Consider the following 24,924-nt stretch of genomic DNA (forward strand, 5'->3'; position numbering starts at 1 on the left):
TTCCTAATGGATTTGATCCATGACTATTTTCAGGAAATATGTTGCATTGGATTAGTTGGACTAGTTACTAAAATATGCATAATATTATAATGAAACTAATCCATTAAAAACGCATTGAAAAAATGAGTTTTTTTTTTTTAAGATTTTGAGACGTCTGGCGGTAGGGCGCTTTCCCCTATGTGAGAAGCTTAAACGTCTTCTTCTACTCTTAAAATCGTTCTATATTTATTTAAATAATTTTCCCAAGCCTAAAATTAATGCAAAAAATCACGCAACCTTTGAAAAAAAATTAAAATAATAATATGAAGAATATTCCCACAGCCAATTCAGTAAAATTGAATAAATTGATTAAAATTTGCATCAAACATAATCCAATTTATGTTTGATTATTATTGAAGGGTTTTGTCACGAATATTCCTTTGAACAAAGGTCTATATAATATTAATAATTTATTGTGTATCAATTTTGATTGGCATTTGATGAATTATGTAAATTTAAATAGAATTAATTTTGGATTCAATATTGGTTTTGATTTCATTATTGTTATCTGTAGCTAAATTGACAAATGCGCAATATATATTGATTGTATTTTCCAATTTGACATTTGTGTTTTTTGACATTATTGAAGCAAATATTAAATTTTATCACTCGTACGCCTTTTTGTGGTTAATCCAAATATGGTATTCTCTGACCAATATAGATTGAATTATCTCTCGTGCTAATTGTCTGTCGACATGAGAATGCGATGATGAGAAGCCAAACAAAAAAAAGTGCGTTATATACACAAGAAGCAAAAAGCAACGGAAAGACCAGAAGAAATTCTTTATGAAAAAGTTGATTTAATCTTGTGTAAATTTTTCCCTAGAGAAGCATGAAAATACCCAAGAAAGATTCACTTCTCTTAAGCCACAACACCGTGTTTAGGTGCGAAGGAACAATATTAAATATTCATTAGGACAGAGTGAAACAGCAAAAAGTTATATCAAAGTTCAACAGCCAGTTATTTATGTATATATGTAGCATCTGCCTGTTTTTCATATTACACTTTAATTATACACATTTCATACTTTCATTATTTCTTGTATATTTTCACGTTTGACAAACATGAACTGGAAAAGTTAGGAAATTAGACAGAAAGAGAGGAAGTTTGAGATTGCAGAGTTGAAAAAGACTCTATGCATAAATTAATTCTCTACTTTTGTTCTGCTTGGGTTTTTTCTTCTTTTTTATTTTGCTTGTTTGTTGAGATGTAAAAGACGAAATGCTCAGTTGCAGAGGAAAAGAAAATTCAAATGCAAAACACAAGAGAAATTTTAAACGTGACATCTTTTATTATGACATTTTCAGTTAAATTCCTAATTGCTTTTGTCTTGTCTACTCTTTTTTAATTTTTAATTTGATTATCTTTGTGTACAAAGCTTTGTAATACTTTTAATAAATAAAATATTTATAAAACTGAAAATAAAGTTTTTAATCGCACATTTCAGTATAAACATTCTACATTTTGTTCAAAATTTAAAAAAGAAAACAACAAACCAACAATAAAACCCTATTTAGATAAGATACTTAACAATCTCACCTATTTTAGAATTATCCAACAGGACGTAAATTGTTATCGAAAAAATGAGCTGTTTTTAAAATATCTCTAATCTAAACATTTCTTTATAAAGAACAGCTTCAAAAAAGGAGCAGCAAAATATTATCAAATGATTGTTATACGTGACTATTCGATAGATTCCATTATTATGAAATTATTTCTTTTCTTAAAAAAAAAAAAACAATCACAATATAAATAAATTGACAATGTTTCGTGCAAATGAAAAAAAAAACTTCCTTCACAGACGCTGCTCTTTATTAAATCTTCATGCTCAATTAAGACTGTTGCATTTCTGATTTACGTAATGTAATTAAAATTATATATTTACTTTCAAATTATTCTTCTTTAGATGTAAGAAGATAAGGAGTGTAATAAACTACCAATCAAAAGAAAAATCAAGCATCCAATTTCCGTGCAATCACACTAAATCAGATTAATCAACAAGAAAATTGTGATTAGAAAACACAAAATCAATACAATAACAGTAGCTTAAAATGCTTATCACGGGAGGACAAAAAAGAAGTTTTTGCAATAATAAAACCGGTGATAAGCTCTGATAATCTTATAGCAGCTGGGATTTATTTTGAATTCAAACGACTTCGATTGTGAGTTTAATTTTGTAGAACACAAAGAATCGCGTCGATTACAAAGATTAGCACAACATTGCTACCGTTCCGTAGTTTCAGTATTTAAAAACCAAAAGTTTGATAACACGAAATTTGACCAATAATAAAAAACAATAAAGTGAAATTGATTTAATGTAATCGCTGTTGTAATTTAAGATCGCAAACGATATTTTTTATGTTCTATGAAATTCTTTGAAAAATTAACTTTAAAAATTCTACGCTGCAGATGACTTTTAGGTTTTATTTTCATACTTTGCAAAGTTACAAATTATTTAAGAGGTTACATGGGTCAAACACACTTAAAAAAACATATTTTCTCTAAATATTTTTTAACATAATAAAAAAATTAATTCAAACTCTTACATAATATGCAAATCTAGAACATTTAAAGTATGTTTTCTGAAATTTTCATTTAAAAATTTTAAAAATTCAGCCCTTCGGACATAATTTTCGAAAATATTTTTTAAAAAAAAAACTTAGGGGAAAGTGTCCATGCTTCGTACGATCCCAGGCTTCGTAATGATTAAATTTTTTCTATGTTTCTAAATAAATGTGACTTTGCAATATATTTTAAAAACTGGGCACTTTTTCCTAGTTTTAAAACCTATAATTGTCTTGGGTTATAATTTAATCAAAGAACAAAAACTCTGAATTCTCCAGTAAAGAAAAACACTAGGGTGGTTACTGGAAGCAGAGTAAGTTGGGAACCTCAATGGTTGGATTGCTCTCAAATTTTGACACGTGTCATTTAACCCTTTAACGACGAAAGGGTCAAAAATTGGGGGTCATTTAAAATCATATATTCTAACTTTTTACAGCTAAGCACAAGTTTAGCCCTTTAACGACGAGACACTTTTTACGGACCGAAAATCAACAATAAAAATTTAACCGATAAACAAAATTAATGAAACGTCTTACATCTAACTTTGGAAAATCAAACAGATTCTGATTCGATGCATTTTTTACCTGTACGAGCGATAGGGACAAAAATAGCCCAAAAATTTAAGTAATTTTTCTGACAATATCATTGAATAATAATTTTCAGTCTAATGAAAAATATTATGTATGAGTATTGTAGTTTCTTTTTTCAAAACGGTTTTGCTTAAAAAATTGGAAATATAAAAAATAATTAAAATAATTTTTCAATATCAGAATTTAAAAATTCGGCATTTTTAAGCTTAAATATTTACTATATAACAAATAGCTGGAAACTTGTAAAAAATAATCCTAGATTCCTTCAAACTTGAACTTTGCAATTACGTAGAAACATAAGAAAAAAATATCTTTAGGTAGGGGAAAGTACTCTCCCTTTGAACGTTCATGCCTTCGAATAATATGAATTTCTTTTGTTTTTCATAAGAGATTTACATTAAATTATCACGGTATTATCAACAATTCATGATAAGCCAACTAATATTTGATAGAAATGTGTAAGTCTCTTAAGAAAACTAAAAGAAAATTCACATTATTCGAAGGCATGAACGTTGGAAGGGAGAGCACTTTCCCCTAGTAAGGAAAAAATATTTTCTTTAAGGGACATCGGTGTTCCAATCGTCCTTGAAGGATTAGACGGCCGAGGAAAAATTTCATTTTTGAGTTACCGCGTGACTAAATTGTCCTTAAAGGGTTAAGAGAAGTCTGATAAAACATGCATTTAAGATTTTTTATGTAAAGGCTTTTAATGAGTATTTCAGGAATAATTTGGACATGTTATCCATTTTACGATATTTCGAAGAGTTTTTCCTCCAAAAATTCTTGTAAGAGAAATTACTATACTCGAAGGAAAAATGAAAGATATACTCTTCCCCCAGTTCGCCTTTATTCCCTATTCTTAACCGACAGAAGAGACTTTCATTGTTAAATACAACTTTGAGAAATTAACTTGAAAATCACATTTCTCATGACATGACATACAGTGGGAGCAATTTTCGTAAAAAAATGCATTTTTAATTAGTCAAAAATTGTTTTTAACCCTTTAAAGACGATAGGGACACCGGTGTCCCAAAAAAGTTTTTTTTTCTGACACCCAATTTTTGAAACTCTCGTCCTTAAAGTGTTAATGTGCACAGGCCCTTCTTAAGATAAGGAAACCGGCTTAAGATAAAGTTGAGGAAACTTAAATTATCTAGCAAATATGTCCAATTTCCTTCAATTAGGATGGTTTTCTTTAAAGCTGTCTACACATATGAGCATTTTTTAAAAAAATTCTTTAAAAAAATTTTTAAAAAATAAAAATGGGTCGGTTTTTTTTACAAAATTGCTTACATACTAGACAAATTTCTGTAAAAAATCCATTTTTTTACAAAAATTTTCACTAGTGTAGAGCCGATTCTTTTTAAAAACCTTTTTAGGGTTATTTTTTAAAGAATTTTTTTAAAAAATGCTCATAGTGTGTAGACAGCCTAAGAGAGCAAATTTAGAATACCAAATACGAGCCTATTAATATTTAGAATTTTTAAAAATGTCCATAAAACAACTTTTAGAGCAAATGTTCCTTAAAGCCCTCGACACACTAGGAACAATTTAAAAAAAAAAAGGATTTTAAAGAAAATTTCCCTTGCCTTGTAAGCAGAAACGTCACTTTTTTTTTTAGAAATGACAATTTTCAAATGCACATTTTCCTTCGAAATAGAAGGAAATGGTATTGGACAAGATTGTTAGTAAATTTCCAATAAGAATGTTTTGATTGCAAATTGTTAGTTATATCAAGCCACCGTTGGAAAGGTTTTGACATCAGCAACAATAATTATACAGTAGAGCCTCGCTATAGGCCATATTTGGTTCCAGATTTGACACTTAGGTCGAACTATAGTCCATGTCATTTTTTAAAATTATCAACGACTTTTAGTATTGAAATTGCTCGATGGCTTCCACTTTCTTTGCGATTGTGGTACTTGTCCTCACTCTATTCATTATGGATCACAATTATCACAACTAGTCAATAAAGTTTGCCAAAAATATTAAATTAATTTTGACAATATTGCATAACGCGTACTAAAAAACATAACCTTACTTAAAATCAGTGTTTTGAACGGTCGATAAATTGTGGACTAGAGCGATGGCCTATAGCGAGGTTCTACTGTAAAGTTCATTCGAAATTTAAAATGGATTTTCAGAGATATTCGACATCGAATTTTAGAAAATACAGTAGTCTCGCTATAGGCCATCGCTCTATAGTCCACAATTTATCGACCGTTGATTTCAAAACACTGATTTTAAGTTAGGTTATGTTTTTTTAGTACGCGACATGCAATGTTGTCATAATTATTTTAATATTTTTGGCAAACTTTATTAAGTAGTTGTGATAATTGTGATCCACAATGAAGAGAGCAAGGACAAGTACCACAATCGCAAAGAAAGTGGAAGCCGTCGAGCAATTTCAATACTAAAAGTCGTTGATAATTTTAAAAAATTACATGGACTATAGTGCGACCCAAGTGTCAAATTTGAAACCAAATATGGACTATAGCGAGACTCTACTGTAGAACTTTCGATTTTAGCGCTCTAGCGATGGTATGTTATAGGTATGATTGGAAAAGTTATAGCATTTAACGAGAAGTCAGAACGAATCGTAAGAAAACTCTTAGAATTGTTTTAAAATTGGATACTTCGGGAACAGTGTCATTTCCATATATCTGGTTAGCAATTTTTGTTGAAAAACTGCTGACCGGTCAGCATATTTTTGTTGCTCAATTAAGCAAAAATATGCCGAAAACGATATTTTTTTACCTAACTCTGTTCGCTGGGTCAAATCAGTTCAAAACTCCGGGAAAATAATTTTTTAAAAAAATCCGTTTTGTTACATTTTGCCCCAGTTCTTCTATTTATTCTTTAATCTACATAAAGCTAAATGTATACTTCTAGGGGAATTTAATTATCAAAACGAATACGGTTCATTAGTAAAATAGTCTGTCCTCTTGGAAACTCACCACACTCTATTTCAGCTTGATAAAAATCCGCAATGGAGTTTGGAATGTTTCCGGACGATGGTCGAATCCTCTTAAGAGATGTAATGCAGAAATTCCTCTGGTTCTAATCCCTCAGTGCACAATTGTCAGAAAATGTGTGACCACTAAAACTGTTTTAATTATTTTTGCATGAGCTTCTCTCAGAATAGATCCCACTCTCTCGTTTTTCTTTCCTATTTTTTTTTTTTTTTTTTTTTTGGAATTATCCCACAAAAAGCTCTCTTTCAATTTCCATTGCACTGCGCTCATTGTCCGAGTAATTACCTAACTTATTTTTTTTTAACGATTTTAATGTGTTTTTAATTGAAATAAAATTGTAAAATGGCACTCCAAAATTGTTGACAACTTTTTTTGGAGGCTTTTTTTTGCCATCAAGAGTTGAATAATATTAAATCATCAAATGTAGTTCACAAAATAATCTGCAATTAGTGGTTTTAATTGAATTTAAATTGAAGTTATTATTTATGGGAGTGCACGATTATTTGTAAAATAACTACCGCATAATCATTTCCAAGTGGCGGCATTAATAATTTGATTTGGAGCGAAAATTGATTTAAAGTCAAGATGAATGGTTAATGGTATTGAAATGATGAAGAAAAGATGTAGATGAAAGCGTGATTTTAATTGAATTTTCACACTCGTCTTCGTTGGTAATCAAACAAGGTAAATGTCTGGGAGATTGAGGTATGTGTTGGCAGAGGTGTTGAGGATGCCTTGGGGAATGAACACCTTCCGTTTCTACCTGATAATGTGTATGAGATAAGGCAATGGAAGAATTTCGAGTGACAATCTCTGGAATTTGGCCCACATTAAAAAAGCCCATGCCAGAGTTTTCCCCCAAAAAAAAATCCAAAGTGCAGAAAAGTCCACAGAGGAGCAATTTCCGGTGACATTTCTGGTCCCGGAAGATGCTGGACGTGAGAAAAATCTCCGGAAATGGAAGAGAGCACAAGAAGGTGGAAAATATCCGAGAGAATTTTCATGATTTTCACCCACCCGGAAGGAAGACACAGTTGGAGGAAATTATCATAACGATCACACAACTGTCCGTAGAGATAACACAAGGACAAACTCTCCGATGTAAATCATATGAGGTGACCGACTAAACTAAACCAAACACGGTTTCCGAACAGTGGAAAATGAGGAAAATTCTCGCATCTCGCACCAGAACAAAAACTCCACCAAAACGTCACTGGAGACGTCAAATCAGTGTCAGTGAACTTTTTTTTTCTGAGCAAAAGTGAGGAAGTTGTACTAAAAATCATATGATGTGTCTCCGATCAAAAACCGTTGGAGTATGAAATGAAAATTAAACCTCGGAAAACAATGAAATCAATGAAAGATACGAACTAAGGTAAAGTACCCTTTATTCGACCGGTAGATTTATTTATTCAATTTAATTATATTTGCTATAATATTTTGTGTATGATCTAACATTAATAGGTCAATTATTCTTTAAATAATACGAATCAGTGACAAATTCATAGAAATTGATGAAATTCACCATCAAATATTCAAAAATTGACCCACCGGTCGAATAGAGGAACCCGGTCGAGTAAGGGTACTTTACCTTATATAAAAAAAATGTAAAATAGTTAGAAATTAAAAGATATATATAATTGCATGAAAAAAATGAAAAATACGCCAAACAGGTATTTATTTTATAAAAACACTTAATTCAGTAGATAAAATTACTCTCAAAGTAAGTTCATCAGAAATTAAAAAAAAAACAAATATTTCCTGTTAGCATATAAGCTAATCTATAGTCCTTGAACGTAGAATTTTCGGGATAAAAAATGAAATTTATAATTTTAGGAGAACTTTCTACAAAAAAACACAATTTTTTAACGTATTTGACATCACGTTTCATCTTGTAAATTAACCCTCTAACGGTGTTTTCTTTAATATGCGAAAAAAAATGTTCTGAAACAATGTTTTCTAAGATAATTATGATCCAATAAAGTCCAAAAAACCATCCATTCTTCATTATCTCTTCTAGTTTAGGCGCTAGGTGAGAAAATATAAAAATTTTTTGAAACTCTTTTTGCTTCTAAAATTCACATTTTTAGTTTTTTCAAATTTTTTAAATAAAATATACAAAGTAGAATGACATATCTTTTAGTAAAAAATAAATTTATTTTAGTTAGATAACATTATATCGATATTTTTATGGAAATTGGAAATGAGTTTTCTTGCACAAATATTTTTTGTTGCTTTTTCTCTGACCTGTCACACAAAACTGGGAATAGCGCAACAAAACGTAGAGTCAAAATGAGTTCAAACTTTCAAGAGATGTTTATAAGACTATTACTGAGGACACTATAGTACTTTTAAATAAATGAAACCTTTATTATCTGTCTATTATCTATTTTTATTTCTGTAAATGTGATTTTTGTGAAGACCGCCTGGAGGCGGTCTTACCCGTTAGAGGGTTAAATTGTGATCAAGGCAACATAATCGTAACATCCTTCGTTCAAGCGCTAGATAAACTTATCTGCTAACAGGTAATTATTTAGTTTTTTGATTTCATATGAATCTACTTTGAATAACCTTGTCCATCGAAAAGAAAGTTTGTTAGTATCCTCTAAACTTTGTGAGTTACTTTCAAGTATGAAGTTTGTTATCTTGATATTTTTCCAGAAACATAACATTCAAAATAATTCAATTTAATTAGCCAAATCAAAAGGAAATTTAACAAAAAAATTAATAATATTTATTACGTCTGAAGTTTGAAGTTAATTAAATAGAGGCTACACTCTTATCACGAATTGATGATGCGGAGTCTGGTCTGGACGTCGCGGAAGATGTAAACAACTTGTTTTAGAATTTAGGAACCAGGAATAAAACAATAGGTGTAATAAGAGCAAAGTCTCCGAAAAATAATAGCCTCAACATAGCCGAATATTAAACTATTGGGAGAAATTTTAAAAGACAGTGACTTCGAGATAAGCAAATAGCCAATTTTTATACCCAACATGTAACATAAATGAAAATAAATTCTTAAATCACTCTCACCGAGGATTTTAATTTTAAGTAAAGAAAACCTGAGGATCATTTCGAAATGTCGCTGAAATTTACTTATCCAGCTACACTATAAGTTTTCCTTTTTGTTTCAAAAAAAAATTCCTAAAAATCAGGTCCCAGCGGCTAAATTTTTAAATTCTTAAATCAAAATTCGGAAAATGTAGTTTAATTTAAATTATGTACTCTTACATACATGTAAAAACTTGAATTAAATTCTGTTTTGCAAAAAATAGAGGAAATATGCTGACTCTTTTCAGTCTTTTTGACCCAAGTAAATGTAACCTCTTAAGAATGGCCTCTAATTTCATGAATGTCCTAAAAAAAATACAGAAAGAAACAAAATAAGATCACAGGTCAAAAACTATTTATTTTAGCACAAATACCTTTAATAAAAAAAAAAACCTTTTCCGCCTCAGAAAAATCATATTAATAATGCAAGGATAGCAAGTTTAAAAAGAATCACTAAATTGAGAGGATGTGTCTTGTGGTATATATTACAAGTACAAAAGACTAGGGTTCGAGTCTTCTTCATATCATCAGAATTGTTCTGACAGGCGTTAATGGTGTTCTAATTGCATCCAGTAAGGTTCTCTGGACTTGTTTCAACAGGGAACGAGTACAATCCCATCATAACAAAAGAAAATAAAGAGTAATGCAATTTCTGAACTCCCGTTTGTAGAAAATTCTTCTACGGGAAGGTTGTACAAACAATATTAAATAAATTAAAAGAAAAGAACACTACTAGAATCTGGCTGTCTTCTTTAAAAGGAAATCACCATGTTTATTGGAATTGTGTAGATGAAAATAAACCAAAAATAGCAGGCAGACAGTGGTTTAACCTACAAAGAATTTTAAAAATATACTAAAATTTGTTACTAAATTTTGTTTACTGCAAAAACAAAGTTTATCTTCAGTTAGTCTAACTAAGGGAAGCATATCCTACCAATACTCCTCAATTTATAATTGAGATTATATTCAGAAACCGCTTACTTTTGTAATAATTCGGAATCTTATTTCTATGCTTAAAATCTTAAAACTACATATTATTTTGTTATGTGAAAAATATTTTGGGAAGATTAGACAAAATCAAGAAATATGAACTATACCATGATTTTATTTATTCCCCATTTGTTTTTTGATTTTTAATTTTTTAAGTGGAAAATTTTGTCAAGGATCTAAAAACTAAGACAACAAAAATGTAGTAGGTATTTACAAGATCTACGAAAATCTGTCTATGGTATGATCTAAACTTGAAACTCCAAACTAGACTGGTAAGTCTACCTACAATAATATGAAAAGATGGTATCTTTTAGATGCAGAAATCAGTATCTCAAAAATTTGCGTAATTTATTCCAACAACAAAAGGTAATGAGAAAAAAGAAACTGAAAACAATTTGGCACAATTATTCATTTTTTCTCGTTATCTAACTGTAAATATATTAAAAATTGCTTTAACGAGAAGATATTCAAGTTTGATAAAATAATTGTAAAAGTTGAAAGAATTCTGTAAGTAGTAAAAATAATAAAACGATTAGATTTTTAACGCATATGATATTCGTGATTTATAAGTGCAAAAACGTGTAGATGGTGTAGATCCAAACTTTAGGCCCGAGAGGTAGGATTTTATCTCGTAGCATAAAAGCTGAGATTGTAAAGAATCTCAATTTATACAATATAATAATATTAGTTGTCAAACTTTAAACCTCTCTCCAGTAGAGTTGAATTTTGTGATTTTACAAATTTGTGAATGTCTGTTCAATAAAAGTTCATAAAAGGAGCCACAATATAATGAAAAAGGAAATTATAACTTTAATTTTTTCACAAATAAGTCTAGTTAATATTTAATTTACCATCTAAAATTATTTCAAAAAAAGTCAAAAACTATTTACAGTAGAGTCTCGCTATAGGCCATCGCTCTATAGTCCACAATTTATCGACCGTTGATTTCAAAACACTGATTTTATGTTAGGTTATGTTTTTTAGTACGTAACAAGCATAATTATTTTAATATTTTTGGCAAACTTTATTAAGTAGTTGTGATAATTGTGATCAATAATGAAGAGAGCAAGGACAAGTACCACAATCGCAAAGAAAGTGGAAGCCGTCGAGGAATTTCAATACTAAAAGTCGTTGATAATTTTAAAAAATTACATGGACTATAGTGCGACACAAGTGTCAAATTTGGAACCAAATATGGACTATAGCGAGACTCTACTGTATTTTCAAGAAGTTGCCAAAGATTTACTACTTTTATAAATTTAATAATGCAGTGAAATTGGTGTAATTGAAATTTTTATTTTTTGTGAAAAATGTGAAAAACAAGAAACTATAATTTTTTGAAACCTAAGAAAAATGTCGTAAAAGTGAAATCTCAGAATTCACTATTTTTTTGACTAATTTTGCAAATTGGTTTTTTTAGGCTCTTTTTTTATTATGATAATATATCTGCCTATTATTAAATTTATTATTAATTAAATAAAAGATTAAAAAGGTGTATATGATATGCAAAACAAATCTGTTATTCGAATTTAAAAATAAGGGGTACCAATTTTTTGTACTAAAAACATGAGCAAGAATTCGTCGTATTTGAATAAAAGTCAAATAAATATTTTTTTCTAATTTGAAACGACCGTTTTTACACTGTATTTTTTTCGGTACAAATTAATACACGAGTTTGCAAAAAAAAGGTATAAATATGATACAATTTACCTCTATTTGTTCGTATTCTTAAGTTTTTTAATTAAAAACTTCACGAGCAGTGCGTGAAATAGTGAAAATGTGAAATAAAAAACAATTTTTACTTCCCGGACACAAAACATGTGATTGTGAGGTTATGTTTCATTGTTTACATTTCATGAAAGTGTTTTGTTGTGAAAATCTCAGCTAAAATGGCAGTTTTCAGAGTTATTAGTGATATTTATTAAAATATTTGTGGCCAAAAATTATCACAGGGCCGCATTTATTTAAAAACGAATGAAATCAAGTGCCCTGTGATGTGTGTAAACGTGTTTTGATGATGATTTACTGGACAGAGTTTTTGGACAAAAATCACCACAATACATCAATAAATTACGTCCGCGAAACTAACAAAAAGATTAGGAAGTGAAAATATACTACTTGAAAGTTCCTGGACATATTGTTGGTTCATTTTGAGTGCTCATCCAAGTGCAAATATAGTCCGGAGAGCCTCAAATTCGATACTGGAATAAGCTTCCGGAAGGTGTTTTTATAAGGAGCCAGAGACGACGGAAATTTCAGACAGGCCACAGAAGATGTTCCCATTGAAGTAACAAAACAGGAAAGAAGTAACGATGACTCTGGTTTAACCACGTTAGTACCACAGGAGTCAAAATCATCGCTGCTGTTGAAGACGTCCGGAAGGAGGAAATTCAGCATAGAAGTGTCAGAATTCGTGGAAATTATTCCGCAGGGATGTTCCGGTGAGAAGAAGGCGAATGATTGTCTTCAATTTTTGGAGGATTTTGGACAATTTGTACCCTCCATTCTTGATCACGTAAACGTCATCCAACGTGGTGTATTTCTTGTTGGACTTCTCACTCGAAGAGACTTCTCAGGGATGTACATCTCGTAGAACAGAACCTCCAACATGAAAGTTTGAAGAATGTCTTGGATATCTATCTGGATTTGATTTGATCAGGTATGTTTTGTAGGAAGGATATGCTTCCTAGTGGATAATACTACTAATCAATGAATATTTTCAATCCACAGCATTATTTCTGGCTAAGATTGTAGACAGTATCTTTGAGGTCATACTAAAGTTTGCCTCCTTTAACTGGTTGGGCTGTTGCCTTATCTAATGGCTTGTACACACAAATGAAGGATCCCAGTAAGTATTTTCCTGATTCAATTTAAAAGTGAATTCAGTATTTAAAAAGTAAGATAGCATTTTGGAGTTACAAAAAAAAAGAAACAACTGAATTTACAACAGTGGAGGGAAGAATTACAATTCCACCCCATAATCATAATACTTTAAAGAACTTAACAAAGCCTAGTCTCAAAAAAAAACAAAACAAAAATCCGAACATAATGTCCTTTTTCTATCAATAAAAAAAGTTCGTCTCTTCTGAGACTCTGAGGACCCAACACAGTATATGATTATTGTGTAAAAAAAAATTGTTTTCTTAATTATTCAGAACTGATAAAAATCCTATTTTTGTGAATGATTACAAACTATAAGGATGTCCAATTGTAAGATATTTTTGTAGGACCTCAATTAATTCCTGAGCTGAGATATTTTTGATTACAAATTGGTGAAATTGGCTTGCAGCATTTTTTTAATCAAAAATATCTCAGCACAAGAATTAATTGAGGTCCTACAAAAAATATCTTACAATTGGACATCCTTATAGTTTGTAATCATCCACAAAAATCGGTTTTTTATCAGTTCTGAATAATTAAGAAAACAATTTTTTTCACACAATAATCATATACTGTGTTGGGTCCTCAGAGTCTCAGAAGAGACGAAAGAGTTAAGTTAGTATCCTCAAACATGTAATAGAATTTCGTCTGCTAAGCTGGTAATAATTATATTTCCAGGCGATAAATTTAGCGATTTATTTTTGATGAATTTAAGGTTTATATCTTTTAAAAATTTAATTTTTAACTAAATTATTAAATTATAATCCATTTTAAAGTTTTACATCAAATTTTTGTTGAAATATCTTGGGGAAATTGTTTGACGAACCAAAATAGAGGAAAAATTAAAGTCTGGAAGGCGCTGGGTCTAAGAAACCAAAAAAGTTAAAAAAAAAATGACCATGGTTACGTTTTGAAACTCACAAAGATCGAACATAAAATAGAACCCAGATGAGATTCGACATCGTATTTTCGCAAATCGATTTTTCGATTAATGGGACCTTCCATGATATTAGAATGGTATTTGGATAATGATTATAGGATGTTTAGAAGAGGTGCAGTATTCAACAACGAGAGCTTTCCTAATCACCCAAAATCAACAAATTCTGATCAATTAGAAACGGAAATATGGTTAATTAAAAATTAAATTTTTGACCCATTACAGATCAAGTCGGAGGGCCATAAAGGGGGAGGGGGATTAACTTTTTTCATATTCATTAAAAAAAATAAATAAAAATTGCGAGTTCCAAAAATTTATATTTTTTAACTGTTCGTAAGTACTATGGAGTATTCCCTGAAAAGTTGAATTTCCAATTTTAAGTTTAACTGGTTTTATTTAATTTTAAAAATGTTTAAATAAATGTATAATAAATGTTTGTAAATAAATCTTATTTATTTAAAAAACAAGTTAAACGTAAAAGTGGAAGCCCTTCTTTTTAGGGATAGTATTCAATGTTCTGATCAACACTAAAAGAAAAATCAAAAATTTTGAGATTGGCTTTTTCGATTAAAAATTGCTTTTGATTTTTAAAAAAAAGAAATTCTAAGTTTGCCATGAAAAAAATTGAACATATATCTAAAATCAAGTATATCATCTTATGTCCATCGCACAATAACTTTTGTTTAGTAAACATGTTTTTGACATTTCAATGAGAGTGAATGTAATATAGATCTAGTCATCTCGCTCATTCTCATGGGAAATTTTGAAAACATGTTTATAAACAAAAGTTATTGTGCGATGGTCATTAAAGAGAACGAAATTATCTTTCAAATAAAAAAAAAATTTAACCTGTTTCCGAGATAGAGCATTTTAAAATTTTTGTCAAGAATCGCAAGTGAGAAAGCGCGAGACCTTATATCTGACACCCTGTATCTGGGACTAGGAATTTTTTTTTGGCAAAATGAAAAAATATATATAGGGGAGACCGGGGAGGTTTAGGACACTTTTTCATGCTTTGACTTTGAGACAGTATTCCAAAAAACCACGATAGAGTATTACAATTTTATGCGGTCTAGAGGATACTTATGGGGATTGACTTTATAAAAAGTACTAGATAGAACTTGGAAAACAACTGAGTTTTCTTGGAGAAGATAAAACATTTTACTTGACGCTTTGTCCCAAACCTCCCCGTTGTGGGGCAGTATGGGACGCAAAAGGTGATGTTTGGGACGCGTTTTTTCTCGCATAATTTGTAACACTGGAACACGTTAATTAATTTTAAATACCAGATTAAAAATATTTCTGATAGAAATAAAAATGTTTCATCTCTTATTTACACTTAGAAATTAATATCAATTTTATTTGTACAGTAGAGTCATTTATTGTCAATCAATTATTTAAAGTATTTTCTTCTTATTTTCCATCTACCTTTCTTTTCTTTTTTTAATCTAAATATTGCAATCGTGATTATCAAATGCCTCAGGCGAGTAGATTTTCTTGCAACTCTTAGTTTTGAACTCATTGATTCCTGTTTGATTTTACGACAACTGCATTGTACCTGTTTTCTCATTATTTCTCTGAATTAGCTCTCGCCTTGCCTTTTCTGGAAAAGTTGTTCGAGAAATTTTCGAAAAAAATAGTTTTTAAATAGATTGGGCAAAGATCGAATATCCTCTGAGAAGGAATTATTGATTCCCAAGACAATGATGGTTTAATTGTCCCTGTAGTTAGAGAAATCTGCTGCACTGATAAAATTTGCACAAGAGGAAGATTTCCAGTAGAAACTGGGCATTGCTCTTCATTTTGACAATAAATAATTGCATACCACCTACAATCTTGTCGAAAATTAACGTCCCATTCATCCCCTTTCAGGTGTCCCAAACATCCCCGCGTGTAGTTTTGCTATTTAAAACCCCTAAGTAAAAAAACAAGAGCGTATAATCTCTGAAACTTTTATAAAAATATGTTCCAAGATTACACTGCTAGCTAATGAGATAAAAAAGTTTTGATTATATATCGCTGATATAAAATACAAAGAGGAAAACTGAGACGTCAAAATATACAATTTTTATCAATTTTTAAAAAAGTGTTCATAGAATTAAGACAATAAAACTGAGGATATCCATTCTTTTAATCAAGATACATCTTAATATTGCCTACGATACAGTAATGGTTAAATCCCATTTAATTCAAAAATTAATTGAAAAAATCGCCTTGTCCTACACTACCCCTGTCCCAAATCACCCCGGTCTCTCCTATACAATTTTTGTGTGTATTTCAATTTATGAAAAACTAGCACCTAAGACATTGCCACTTTGAATGTGCATAGAGAAGTGAGTTTAATTCTCTATCCATATTCAGAACGGAAATGCCTATGACCGTGAAGGAGCGATTTTCGTTATTCCCATCTGAGTTGAGTTGGATTGGTCTTTAAGTATTTATTTAATCTTAGAATTTTTTGTTTTTTTTTTCAAATATCAAAAGAAATGGATTATCAATAATATATAATAATAAAAATTTAAAAACTATAATAATAAAAAACTTTTTTTTCACGGATATTAAAGTATTGAGAAATTTTTAATATGCATGCATATACTCATTAAAAATTTTCCCTCATCAACTCTGCCAAAAATTGTTTTGCTCTATCTTGAATAAAAATGTTTTCTTTATTTTAAGAATTTTATACACCGAACAAAAAATCTATTTTAAGTTGTTTTTATATAGAACTGATAAACGAAAAAAAATTAAAAGATTTTTACATTTTTTAGTAGATTTTGCATTAAATTTTTTCAACATAACGACAATTAAAAAAATCTGTCTCCCACCAATTCAGCTAAGATTCTAGTAACTCGTCAAAAAATATCTTCTTAAAAACAATTTTACATTTTCACAAATAATTTGAATTCGTTTTGTAAAAAAAAAAATGAAAATGCCAATCAGTGGGCCAATCCATCTCAATACGACCGAAAAATCGCAAATCGCAAATCATGGTCTCAGAAGTGTTTGAGTTTTACATATGTTAAAATACATGATAAAATATTACCCCTATTTTTTTACCCAAAAAAAATTCCTAGCCGGAGATGCATGGCGCCAAAGATGGCGGTTCGCGCTTCATTCTTCATTTGTGATTTTTGATAAATAACTGGAGAGCACTAGCGATCGGCAGGGTTCCTCGGATCGTCAGATTATTACAATATTGTTGCTCCAAATCAAATGAATTTTTAAAACTTATTAGCTACTTTTTAGCATTTAACTCTCACAAGAACACAGTGCATTAGCTCAGATTTTATTTATCAAACCAATTTTTCGAGAGACACCTGATTAAAATTGTGACGATTCGAGGTACAGAGTGCAAGTTTGCAATTACATCTATTTTTTATTATGTTATTGTAAAAATTAAAAATTCAAAGGCTGAGATATAGTTAAATTGATCACTAATATATTAATTAACACACAAAAAATACCAAACAGTATTCTGAAGTTTATATTTTGAATTAAATACGAAGCATGTCTCTTAACATCCCGATCCGTGGTGCTCTTCCCTTATTTTAATATGCACTATCTCGGGAACGGGCTGAGGTTTCTTCTTATTCTTTTTTTATTTTATTCGAAAGATAATTTTATTCTCTTTAAATCGATATACTGGATTTTGCATTATCTACTCAAATTTTTTTGTAATGGTGTCCACACACTAGAAGCAATTTTCGTCAAAAATTACCTTTTTTTAAAAATTCTGACGCTTCTGCCTACAAGGAGGGGGGAAATTTTCTTTAAAAACGCATTTTTTGGAAAAATTTCTCATAGTGTGTAGAGGCCATGACGGTTTTTTGGTTTTTTTTTGAAAAAATTTCAAAATTAATTTTTCTTAAAAAACCCCATTCTCAAAAATTTTCATTTGTTTTACTGTTGATCAGTAACATTGAGTACTACATTCCCTGAAAAGGAGAGCTTCCACTTTTGCATTTAACTTTTTTTCTTAAATAAATAAAATTTTACTACATTTTCAAAATTAAATAAAACCAGTTAAACTTAAAAATTGAAGTTTAACTTTTCAACACACGCACTGCTGGATGAACCAAAGTTTAGATTGCGCTTACAAATTCGAAAACCTCTATAATAAAACGGTTAAAGCTCTGCTAAAAAAAACCACGCACAGTTCAACCACAAAACGGTTAAAATTGCGCATAAAAATTCGCTCAGCACAATCATAAATCAGCCAAGATTGCGTTGAACGCGCAGATCAATAATAAAACGGTAAATGCGCTAAAAATCACGCACAGCTCAATCATAAAACAGTTAATGTGCTGAAAATCACGCACAGCTCAATCATAAAACAGTTAATGTGCTAAAAATCACGCACAGTTCAATCATAAAACGGTTGATGCGCTTAAAGTCACGCACAGCTCAATCATAAAACGGTTAATGCGCCTAAAGTCACGCACAGCTCAATCATAAAACGATTTATGCGCTTAAAATCACGCACAGCTCAATAATAAAACGGTTAATAAGCTCAAAATCACGCACAGCTCAATAATAAAACGGTTAATAAGCTCAAAATCACGCACAGCTCAGTCACAAAACGGATAATGCGCTTAAAATCACGCACGATCCAACCATAAAATGCTTAATGCGCTTAAAATCACGCACAGCTCAGTCACAAAACGGTTAATGCGCATAAAGTCACGCACAGCTCAATCATAAAACGGTTTATGCGCTTAAAATCACGCACAGCTCAATAATAAAACGGTTAATAAGCTCAAAATCACGCACAGCTCAATAATAAAACGGTTAATAAACTCAAAATCACGCACATCTCAGTCACAAAACGGATAATGCGCTTAAAATCACGCACGGTCCAACCATAAAACGCTTAATGCGCTTAAAATCACGCACAGCTCAGGCACAAAATGGATATAATGCGCTTAAGATCACGCACAGCTCAATCATAAAACGGTGAATGCGCTTAAAATCACGCACAGCTTAATCATCAAACGGTTATTGCGCTCAAAATCACGGAGAGCGCTTTTTTAAGCGCAATTTTAACCGCTTTATGATTGTGCTGTGCGTGATTTTAGCATAATTCTAACCGTTTTGTAATTGATTTGTGTGTTCTTTTAGCACAACTTGAACTGTTTTATGATACAAGTGTGCTTGATTTCTGCACAATCTTAACTGTCTTATTATTAAGCCACTTGGGAGTACTGTCCTAGAACGTTATATTCTTGAGCTGTGTGAGTTTTATAGACAATCCTACCCGCTTTATGATGAAACGTAACCATTTAATGCTTACACTATGCGGGTTTTGTACACAATTTGAACTATTTTATGCTGAAGCTGTGAGAATGTTACACCCAATGCAAATAATTTTCTTCCTTAATTTTAGCCGGTTTTCATGTCAATCCAGGATTTTTTTAACACTTTAAAATGCCAGGCACTATTAGGTATTAAAATATAAGTTTAGAACCTATATAATTATTTCAAAATAATACAAAAAATTCATTTAAGCAATTAACATATTAATTCAAATTTGTTTTAAATGGTCATGCGTTGGAAAATCTGTTTCTGCATTTTCAAAATTCTTTTATAAAATAAATTTAAATTATGCATGAAAATTGATTTTTTTACTAGATTTTTGTACTAGAACGCTTTAGAACGCACATTTCGAAATTGGCGTTTTGTTGAGAAAATGTAACGCATAATCTACAAGAAAATGTTAAAATCTTTAACTTGCTTTTAGTATAAGAGTCCTATATATAAAAACAACTCAAAATAGATTTTTTTGTTGGAAGTATAAATTTCCTAACATAAGAGGACGTTTTCCCTCAAGATAGAGCAAAACAATTTTTGGCAAAGTTAATGAGGGATAATTTCTTGACAAGTATATGCAAATTGAGGATTTCTCAATACTTTCATATGTCCGTGAAAAAAAATGTTTTTTTTTATTATTATTTATATATATTTCTTTTATTAGTATTAACGATAATTTAGTTTTCTGAGCATTTATAAAAAATAAAAAAAATTAAATAAAAATACTTAAGAAAAAATAAGTAAGTTTACAATAAATAAGAAAATTTAAATATTTTAGAAACATTAAAAAAAATTATAGTACTAATAATTAATATATTGTATGGTACACAATATTATTTAAAAATTCATGAAATTCGCATTAAAAATATAGTATTCGAGACCTAGTATAGCATCTAAATCACCAGTTCAAGTTTTTTTTTTTTTTAGATCTTTTAACCCTTTAAGGACTATTGGAACACCGGTGTCCCATAAAGAAAATGATTTTTCCTGACTATCTAAAGTTATTTTTTTTCTTATGTCTGTACATAATTGTAAAGTAGAAGGGTGAAAGAATCTAGAATATTTTTTGCAAGTCTCTAGCTATTTGCTATGTAGTAAATATTTAAGCTAAAAAATGGTGAATTTTTAAATTTTCAAATTCATAATTGATTTTATTTATTTTTTATACTTGCAATTTTTTTTTATGAAAAGCCCTTTTGGCAATAAAAACTACAATTCTCATACGTAGTATTTTTCATTAAAGCGAAAATTATTATTCATTGGTATTGTCAGAAAAATTACTTAAATTTTTAGGCTATTTTCGTTCCTATCGTTTATAGTAGCAAAAAAACATACCAAATCAGACTCTTTTGGACTTTCCAAGGTTAGATGTAAGACTTATCATTGATTATGTTTCTTAGTTTAATTTTTATTGTTGATTTTCAGTCCGTAAAAAGTGTCTCGTCGTTAAAGGGTTAAGGATTATGGGGTGGAATTATACTTATTTCCACCCTTTCCACCACTGTATTAAAAAAAGACCTTCTGTTAAATTTCTCTTAGAACTTTCATGCGCATCGCACACTACTTTAAAGCTGCGTGCACACCGTGACAAAAGTTTTTCCGCAGATCTCTACAGTGGTGGAAATAAGTATAATTCCACTGCGTAATTCTTAAAAAAAAAAACTCAACAAAAAGTCTCGAAATCGACTTAAAAAATCAACATTTTGATTTTTCAGTAGGGGGAGGCTTTGATCGTTCGCACATACGCTACCTTCAGACACTTCATATTTCTCCCATATTCCTTTATGAATCTCACATATGGCTATATATTGTAATAGCTAACCTTAAATCCCATCTTTCCTGAAAAAATTGAGAGTCTAATCCTTTTTTCCTAGTTTCAGGAAACAAAAAATAAAAACAGGTCCAAAACTGTAATTTTGCTGTGCAATATTTCATACGATTGTGCAGAATTAATATCACTTTTCTGAAAAACTACTATCACAAAGGGTAGAAGGGTTATTAGGAATCAGATTTATGTAAAAATCTTTTAGGCTGAACAGGCACTTTTTGTGGGTGGAACAAAATTCACAAACTTGACTCAGATTCATCGATCGCATATAGAAGACTGCTTCTTTCAGATTTTCCAGGAAACTTCATTTTAGATACGATCCCTCATATTCACATCTATTGTAATCTACCGATTTGATCCACCACTAAAAAGGAAAACTTAAAAATCGTAAAGTTGATAAACAAGAAGTAATTTGACTCAAATAGGCTGCAGTTGAGTAATTATTAAGCAATTTTGCATTTCTTTGATATAAAAAAGGACAGATAATCCTAACCGGCTTATGTAGGTGAGATTCTTAACGTGAGCTAACTCGGAGTGCATGCAAATTCGATTTGGAGCTGAAGTTGGGAGACGCCATTCAGTTATCTTGAATCAAATTCGTGAAATTATACAAATTTTGTATTTAAACCAAAATATCAAGGATTTGGATGAACTGACAGAAAAGTGTTATATGGGTGAAATGTAGACCAGAATGTTCTCTATAATTTTGCCGTAGAACTTGAACTCATCGATTACTCAGAAGCCAAGATAAGCGAGGTTTTTTGTTTCTTAACTCGTTTTTTTCATCCAGAGTGCCCCAAGTAGTCATTTGTTGAACTTCAACTATATCAAAGAATTGTTGTATTTTGCGGGACTTTCCATTTAAACCCCTATTTTAAGTGTCTTGGTGGAGTAGAGGCAGTCAAATTGGCATCTGAGTGATTTCAAAGCGTTTTTATGGGAAAAATCATTTTTTTCACACTTAAACGGCAAAATCGGAGTGATAGCGTAGTCTGAGCGGAAAATGATGTATGGACGAAATGTAGAGACAAATGTGTTCTACAATTGTGTCGAAGTAATCATCAAAATCGGTTTAGCGACAGTCGAGATAATTGAGGTTATGTGATATTGAAATTGGTTTTTCCACTGTGGCGCCCCTGGTGTTGGTCCCACGAAGTTCAAATATTCTAGAAAGTTGTAGCATTTGGTGAGATCTTTCGTTTAAGCCCTCACTCATCAAAATCGGTCACATAGAACCGGAGATATGATTTTTTGAATTTCGTGAACTTTGACCCCTCATATCTCCGGTTCTGTTTTAACCACAGCGCGCATACGCACCATTTTGGAAACGTCCTAGACTGGACTACAACATACTAAAATTTCATTAACTTGCAAAATGCCGTTTTTGAGAAAAGTGACTTTGAATTTCGATGAATTTTGACGCTATCACAGCGCCACCTGTGGTGACTTTTTGAACTTCCATATGAAAGTGCTCATCGAGACGAAACCAAAAAGGTAAAATTTAGGTCGCTATGTTAATTAGAACCGGAGATAGAGGCCGGTCAATGTTCGAACTTTGACCCCTTATAGCTCGGGTCAGGGGTTATGGATCGACTTAAGGTTTTTTTTGTTTGATAGGTATAATCAACGGCTACAACATACTAAATTTTCAGCCCGATGCACAATGGAATTTTTGAGTTATTTAACTTTTAAGATTTAAAAATTTTCTTTTTAAAAAAAGCGCCCCTAGCGGTGGTTTTATGAACTTGCGATGTTAGAAGGGGAAGTGGCATTTCACGAGAGCTTTCCAAAAAGCCCTCACTTTTTAAATTCTGACAATTAGAACCGGAGTAATGGCCATTTTAAGAAATTTTTTTTGGACCCTTATAGCTCGGGTCAGGGGGGTCGGGGGACCTTAAGTTTGGTATTGATGGAAAGCTCTAAGGCCCAGCTATAACATACTAAAATTTGAGTCCGCTGAATACCATAGGGGCGGAGCTATTGAGAAAACAAAAAAAGGGGGGTCTTCAAAATGGCGGAAGGAGGGGTGGGGGGTGGGGGGTCTATGCACCAAGTTGCAATTTTCACCCGATATATAACCTTTGCCGAAAACCGCAAGTCGATATCTTTTTTAGTTTAGGAGCTATTAAGCTCCAAAGAGCGGCCGGCCGGCCGGCCGGCCGGGAACGTAACTTAGCCACATATATATTCGGAATCAGGAAGTGGCGAAACACATTTTGGCCAAATTTGAGGTCGATCGGACGACATGAAATTTTGTTAGGATTATAGTAGGTGAGATTTTGTTAAGAATCTCACCTAATATTTTTCAAGCTTGCACAAACTGAATGTGCAATGAAAGAATCACATCTGCAATAAGCTCATACAGTTTACAACTGGTTTTTTGACAATCTTTGACATAACCTCACTATTGTGTTGTTTTGCATGACAAAGAAAAGAAATTGTCCGTGAGAAGCTGTTTTGTGAAAATTTTAGCTTGTTCACCTGCTGAAGCTCAATATCTGAGCTAAATCCCGATTCCTGCAGCTGCAGGAACAGAGAAATCTTCAATGGTGCGCATTCAAACGTTTTTGTGCATATCCGGCTCCGTGGAGGAATGGTGGAATCTTGTGTGGTCTTCTCGCTTGCAGAGTTTTAGTCAATTTTTAGCTTTAAAAACTTATTGATTCGTGTAAATTTGGTGATATTTGGACTTTTTAAGAAAGTATTCATCAGATTTAACCGTTTCCGGAGTGAAATTCTCGTAGAACCAATCAAAAAAATGGTTTTTAATGTCAATAAAACATCTCTCAGAAAAGTTCCAAAAAAGTGATATTAAAATGTTTTATTCTATATAAAAATGGTTTAATCAAGTAGATTAGAGTTCCCTTTAAACAATGATGTGCAACTTTTAGTGTCCGGTGCAAAATTTACGGTGAAAATGGGGTGTTCAATGATGGCGTGAATCGTGTGCGATAATAGAAACTTGATTCATCTATCGGATAAATCGCCATTAAATTTTCATTTTCCTCTGGAGGAAAATCTAAGGATTTCCTGGAATTTTGTTTGGTGGGATTATAAACCTTATAAGTAAGACATTTTTTTGGCATAGTTGGAGAATCCATACAGTTTGCATGGTAGTCAGAAAAAATCACTGAACTTGAACATCATTTTTGTATGCGAAAGTTCAAAGCCTCCCCCTATGTTATTTTTTTTGTTGAGATCCATTAAGAATTATGGGATGGAGTTATATTTATTTCCACCACTGTAGTATAAGAAAGAAAAGATAGAGATGGAAATAAATATGATAATTGATTTTTACATTATTTTCCAAGCATTTGCAGTTGTTATGTTTTCTTACTTCATTGATTATTCATATTTTTTTAATTTTTTTTGCTTTTTTAGGTATTTCCTGTGAGTTTTTGATATTGGGATTGAATATAATTCCTCTGCACTCACCCCGCAGTAGAAAATGCATCATATATGTAAACTTTAGGAGGATCAGCTCAGAATCAGAGCGACCTCCCATCACGAATCCTACACAAAAACTGTCTCTGAAACCTCCGCAAGTACATTTTCTACTCTTTCTCTCCGTACAGAGCGGGGTCTCAGTGCCATCTATCTGTTCAACTTATAATATATCTTGAGAGTAACCGAACGTTAAACAAATGGATTACATTCGACCATCCTGCAAATCATCGTCCTCGATGATTGTCATAGTTCACCTAGTATCCCAAATTGTTTGCAAATTGCAATATCAATTTTGAGTTGTCACATTTCCA

The 24,924-nt window shown here is 31.2% G+C and overlaps 1 protein-coding gene and 1 long non-coding RNA gene across 6 annotated transcripts in view; one reads left to right on the top strand and one right to left on the bottom strand.

Moving 5' to 3' along the window:
- Nucleotides 1-7,400, bottom strand: part of LOC129807959 (protein-tyrosine sulfotransferase) — a 69,132-nt gene extending 61,732 nt beyond the window's left edge. The window contains exons 1-2 of one of the 5 annotated variants that reach the window (XM_055857583.1): nucleotides 7,188-7,400; nucleotides 6,153-6,295 (exon numbers count right to left, since the gene is read on the bottom strand). The gene's annotated coding sequence lies outside the window, so the exon portion shown is untranslated. Of the gene's footprint in view, nucleotides 1-6,152; nucleotides 6,365-7,187 lie in introns of all 5 variants that reach the window. The other 4 variants (XM_055857579.1, XM_055857581.1, XM_055857580.1 and 1 more) reach the window with 4 other exon arrangements.
- Nucleotides 7,401-11,843: 4,443 nt separating this feature from the next.
- Nucleotides 11,844-24,621, top strand: LOC129807961 (uncharacterized). The gene is made up of 3 exons (XR_008752340.1): nucleotides 11,844-12,873; nucleotides 12,945-13,062; nucleotides 24,548-24,621. It is a non-coding gene; the product is annotated as an uncharacterized LOC129807961 (long non-coding RNA).
- The last annotated feature ends 303 nt before the right edge of the window (nucleotides 24,622-24,924 follow it).

This window comes from Phlebotomus papatasi, chromosome 3, assembly GCF_024763615.1.
Source record: "Phlebotomus papatasi isolate M1 chromosome 3, Ppap_2.1, whole genome shotgun sequence".
Classification (NCBI taxonomy): Eukaryota; Metazoa; Arthropoda; class Insecta; order Diptera; family Psychodidae; genus Phlebotomus; species Phlebotomus papatasi.